Source organism: Sarcophilus harrisii, chromosome 1, assembly GCF_902635505.1.
Source record: "Sarcophilus harrisii chromosome 1, mSarHar1.11, whole genome shotgun sequence".
Lineage (NCBI taxonomy): Eukaryota > Metazoa > Chordata > Mammalia > Dasyuromorphia > Dasyuridae > Sarcophilus > Sarcophilus harrisii.
In genome coordinates, this window is record NC_045426.1 from 132,411,703 (window position 1) to 132,417,827 (window position 6,125).

Here is a 6,125-nt window from a genome sequence, read left to right on the forward strand (position 1 = left end):
ACACCGATCTCAAATGATGTTGTGAGGATCAAATGAGATATTTGCAAAAGAAAAATAAAGGCTCTTGATATAAAGCCTAACACATAGTAAATACTATATAAATGCTTGCTTTCTCCTCTTCCCCCTATTTATTTTGTTAACCATATTACAATATAATTGATTTCCCTTGTAATTCTATGTATTTGATTTTGTACATTTAAAAAACAATTCTGGAAATGGGTTCATAGGCTTCATTAGACCGTCAAAGGGGTCCATGACACCAAAAAAGATTGAGAATCCTTATTCTATAATGCAAATTAAAAAAACTCTGAGGCACTACCTATCAGGTTATCTAAAATGACAGAAAAAGAAAATAACAAGTGTTGGAGGGAATGTGAGATAATTGGGTAGAATTATAAATTGATCATCCATTCTGGAAAACAATTTGAAACTATACTCAAGGGACTATAAAATTGTACACATACTCTTTGATCCATCAATACCACTACAGGTCTGAATCATGAAGAGATTTTTTTTTTAAAGAAAGAAAAGGATCTATTTGTACACAAATATTTATAGCAGGTTTTTTTGGTAGTGGCAAAGAATTAGAAATTAGGGGGTGGCCTTCAGTTGGGAAATGACTGAACAAGTTGCGGTATAATGATTGTAACAGTATTATTGTGCTATAAGAAATAATGAGCAGACATTTCAGAAAAACCTGAAAAAACAGGAAAGATATATGAACTGCTGCAAAGTGAAGTGAGAAAACCCAGGACAACATAATAGATTTAGCTCTTTTTCAGCAACACAATGATACAAGACAGTCCCAAAAGAACTCATGATTTTAAAAAAAATTGTTATTCATCTCCAGAAGAAGAACTGATAGTCTGAATAAAGATTGAAGCAAAAGAATCCTTACTCTTAAAGAATTTCATTTTTGATCAACCATACCCAGTCATATCAAAGGGAAATAAATGACTTAGATTCAAAGAATAATACAACTGATACAGGGTAGACACCAGGTTTTTCATTCCTTGGGGGAAATAGTTCAACATGAGATTGTAACCAGAAAAGCCAACTAAACTATTGAGGGTTATAAAAAATGGTACTGGAAAAAAAGTAAATCAATGAAACTGAAATCATTGGACCAGCTTTGAACAAAACTTAGAAATGTAAAGAGTTCATGCTGCCACCATTTAAGAAAGACATAGAAGAGCTGGAAGACTACTGAAACAATTCAAAATATATGAGAACCATGATTCCAGATGATCTGGGATGAAATACTATCTACCTCCTTATAGAGAAGTGATGGACTCAGGGCACATTAGAATAAGATTTGCGATTTGAACATGTCCAGTGTAGGAATGTTTTTCTTGACTGTGCATAATCAAGTCATATTCATAAAGTTTTTTGGGGGGGTTCTGTTTGTTTTCAGGAAAGGTAAAAGGGAGAATATATAAGTTTTGTTATTTTTTAAAATTTAAGATCAACATATATGAGGAATAATAACAATAATACATATTCCTGTGACATTTAATATTTACAAAGTACTATATAGACATACCATTATGTCTTCACAACAACCCTGAGATTGGTAACACAAATATTATCTGATTCATTTGACATATGAAGAAATTGAATCTTAAAGAGGTAAAGTGCCTAACCTAACAACCCAAGACTAGCACAGATGTGCAAAGAGTATAAGGTCAGGTACCTCAACATATCCCAGTACTGAACACTACCATTAGTCCTCCAAAAAGAGATTTGTTCATGAAGAGAAGAAGTACAAATGATAATACTTGCCCACTCATCTTCTATGCATGCTTAAATTATCTAAAAAATTGAAGGCAATCCAAATTTTCTGATTCCTTCCTATATAATACCCTGCCTGCTTGCCTACCTACTGTATATAAGAAATGCTATATAAACTCAGACTTACAAGATTTGTATTTAAGTGTAAATATCACAAGAATAAGATTCTTGTCTGATCTAAATTTCTTATCATCCTTGATACCTAGCACAATGATTCTGACACAAGGGTAATATAAATAAAGCATTTTGAAAATCTCAAAGGGATACATGCAAGTCAACTGTTAATATTAAATGTTGTTGAATTGAATTAAACTGAAATAATTACTCATTCAAGAAAAACTGACGCCAACAAGACTTGCTCTAATGCTATATAATCCTGATGGACATTACTGTGCCTCAAATTTCACTAGAACTAGAAACTTGATACAACAAAGAAATAATAGATTTCTGTTAATAAGCCTGAAAATATCAGTGGGTTTTAACACACTTATATAAATTAAGGGGGTTTTGAGGGGAAATTAGATGTTTAAAGAAAGTCCTGGAATTGTTGCATACACAGGTTATGGGCCACCATGCAGCATCCAACACCCTTGAGTACAGCCTGAATCAAATCAAAATGTAATTGGGAAATATTTAACAAAATAAAATATAGGTAATATTACATTTTAAAACTAAGTCTATATCTGGTCTATAGAATGACTCCTTCCTTATGTACAGTTTTGTTCGACTGTTTTCAGTTGTGTCTGACTCTGTGACCATATTTGGGGTTTTCTTGGCAAAGATACTTGAGCAGTTCACCATTTCCTTCTCCAGCTCATTTTATTTATGAAGGTTCAGCAGGATTAAGTGATTTTCCTAGGATCATCCAGCTGTTCTGAGGCCAAAGTTGAACACAGAAAGTTGAGTTTCTTGACCAGATCTGGCACTCTCTTCATGTACCACCTAGTTGCTCTTTGTGTACGGATTAGTGATCCCCACTTCTTTTTGAGTTTGATATCGTGTCCTAAAGTGCTGGGCCTAGAGTCAGGAAGACCTGAAAAACTTAGCATCAGGCCTCAGATACTTAGTATCTTCTATTTTATTCTCCTCAAATGTAAAATAGGAGTAAAAATAGTACTTACCTCCCAGGGTTGTTCTAGAAAAAGTTGATTCACTCACTGTCCATCATTTGTGGAATGGTGAAAGTAATTATGCTATATGTAATGATATGTCAGCTACAACAGTAACAACAAAAGTCTGAATGATGTGTATTTACAATAAACAACTTGTACAGATAAGAAAATCCATCTCTCCCTTCTTTGCCGATGTGCAGGATTATAACTGTATGACATTTTCACCCATTATGCCCCATACTATCAGAATCAGTTGGATAGTTCTGCTGAATTACCTTTTTTCTTTCAATTTTTATCATTTTTTATTACAAGAAATGTTGCACTGAGTTAGAGGAGAAAAGGATATATTCAGAAAACAAAAACAAAAGTTATCAGCAAATTTTTCTTTAATGTGGAGTCCCTAAAACATTTTTAAAAGTTTCACCCTAGAAAAAAAAGTAAAATGTACGTGCAAAATTTGAGGTACAATTATATTGGCAATGGGATGGTAATTAAAACTCTCCTTTAATCTATATTTTATTTTCAGGCCTTATGCAAAAAAAAAAAAATTCCCATACACAGGATTGGTTTCTTCAAAAATTAACTTTTTCTCTCCTCTCTTTTCATCTCTGCTATCTAGCTTCCTTGGCTTCTTTAAGTCATAGCTAAAAGTCTTACCTGTTGTAGGAAATCTTTCCTATTCTTCCTTAATCTTAGTGCCTTCCAAATTTGTGACCAAAGAAGAACCGGAGTACATTCTTGAACACAATTTTGATTATATTAAGTTTTTAAAAAATTGTACAAACAAAACCAAGGCAGACAAGATTAGAAGGGAAGCAATAAGCTGGGGAAAATTTTTACATTTAAGGGTTCTGATAAAGGCCTCATTTCTAAAATATATAGAGAAGTGACTCAGATTTATAAGAATTCAAGCCATTCTCCAATTGATAAATATCTCAAAGGATATGAATAGACAATTTTCAGATGAAGAAATTGAAACCATTTCTAGTCATATGAAAAGGTGCTCCAAATCACTCTTGATCAGAGAAATGCAAATTAAGACAACTCTGAGATATCACTACACACCTGTCAGATTGGCTAAAATGACAGGAAAAGATAATGATGAATGTTGGAGGGAACTGGGACACTAACACATTATTGGTGGAGTTGTGACTGACAACCATTTTGGAGAGCAATTTGGAACTACACCCAAAGAGTTATCAAACTGTGCATACCCTTTGACTCAGCAGTGTTTCTACTGGGCTTGCATCCCAAAAAAATCTTAAAGGAGGAAAAGGAACCCACATGTGCAAAAATGTTTGTGGCAGCCCTTTTTGCAATGGCAAGAAACTGGAAACTGAGTGGATGCCCATCAGTTGAGGAATGGCTGAATAAGTTATGGTATATGAATGTTATGTATTATTATTCTATAAGAAACAATCGGGGCAGCTAGTTGGTATAGTGGATAGAGCACCAGCCCTGAAGTCAGGAGGATCTGAGTTCAAATCTGACCTCAGATACTTAACACTTCCTAGCTGTGGGACCCTGGACAAGTCACTTAACCCCAATTGCCTCGGGGGGGGGGAAAAAAAGAAACAAACAAACAATCAACAGGATGATTTCAGAGAGTCCTGGAGAGACTTACACAAACTGGTACTAAGCAAAGTGAGCAGAACCAGGAGATCATTGTACATGGCAACAAGAAGATTACATAAAGATCAGTTCTAATGGACATGACTCTTTTCAACAATTAAATGATTTAGGCCAGTTCCAATGATTTTGTGATAGAGAGAGCCATTTACACCTAAAGAGAGAAAACTGTGGGAACTAAGTATGGATCACAACATAATTTGCTTGCATTTTGTTTTCTTTCTCATTTTTTTCCTTTGTGATCTGATTTTTCTTGTGCAGCACAATAATCGCATAAAATATGTATACATATATTGGACTTAACAAAGTCCAAGTATTGAATTACTTGCCATCTGGGGGAGGGATTGGAGGGAAGGGGAAAAAATTTGGAACACAAGGTTTTGCAAGGGTCATTGTTGAGAAATTTTATATAGATAGATAGATAAAATAAAAAGCTTTAATAAAAAAAATAATGAAAAAATCTTAATGCCTTTCCTCTGCTGATTATTTTCATTTTAAGTTGTATATATCCTGTTTGCATATAGTTGTTGGCATGTATTCCCCATTAGACCACGAGATCCTTGAAAGCAGGAATTAAAATGTTTTTACTTTATTTCAGAGTTCATGTCCAGTTCAACAGAAATGCTGGTTTCTATAGTATGTGTGATTCTTTTCTCTCCATGGCAAGCATACAACAGGAAGATATTTATTATGCTGTTAAAATGCATTCCAGATGCTCCTGAATTGTCTTGCCAGAGTTCAGTATACATTGCTTGATACTTTATTCTTAGAAAGTTTTTAGAATGATCACGCCCCATGACCTAGATTTTTTTTTCCTTTTGTAATTGTTTCCAGATTCTGAAAGGTAGTTTTCTTTTTGTCTTTTCTATAAATTTTGCTACTTTATATAAACTAAAGGGTTGAAAGGGACTCAAGAAATTAGGTAATTCTCACCTCTAATGCATATATAGCATACACTCCAAGAGAGAATTATTAACTTGGATTTCCTGCATCAGAATTACTGATTTCAAAATTTCCATGTTTTTAAGAAAATGCCCATTCCCAAGTCTGTAGAAGTATACTGACTCATAATGTCCATTAAAATTGGGAACTCACCATTTAAATACAAATCATCTAAAGACACAATATGTGCTAGATGTCATATACTTTTCCTCCAAATAGAAAGAGAACAAACATATGTGTATGCATTTGTGTTTATATGTATTCCTGCATGCAATGGGCTTTTAAACATGACTCTTTATAAACTTTGGTAATTCAGAAAAACTTAAGTTTAAGGGGAACCTAGGGATCCTCTTGGCCCCGCTATACCTGAAACATGAACTCTTTCTATAATAGCCCTCCAAAGTAACTAATTTTAGCTTTTGTTTCAATATCATTTGCGAAGAACTTACTACATTCTAAGCTACGATACAAATCACTATTTGGTAAGAATATTTTCCCAACACAGATCCATATATGCCTTCTAGCAATAACTTCCATTCATTAGTAATATTTCCACAACATGAACCTAATCCCTCTTAGACAAGACAATATTTCCAATACCTCAAGAAAGAAAAAAATATAAAAAGAGAAAGCAGGAAAATTCTTCCTGTA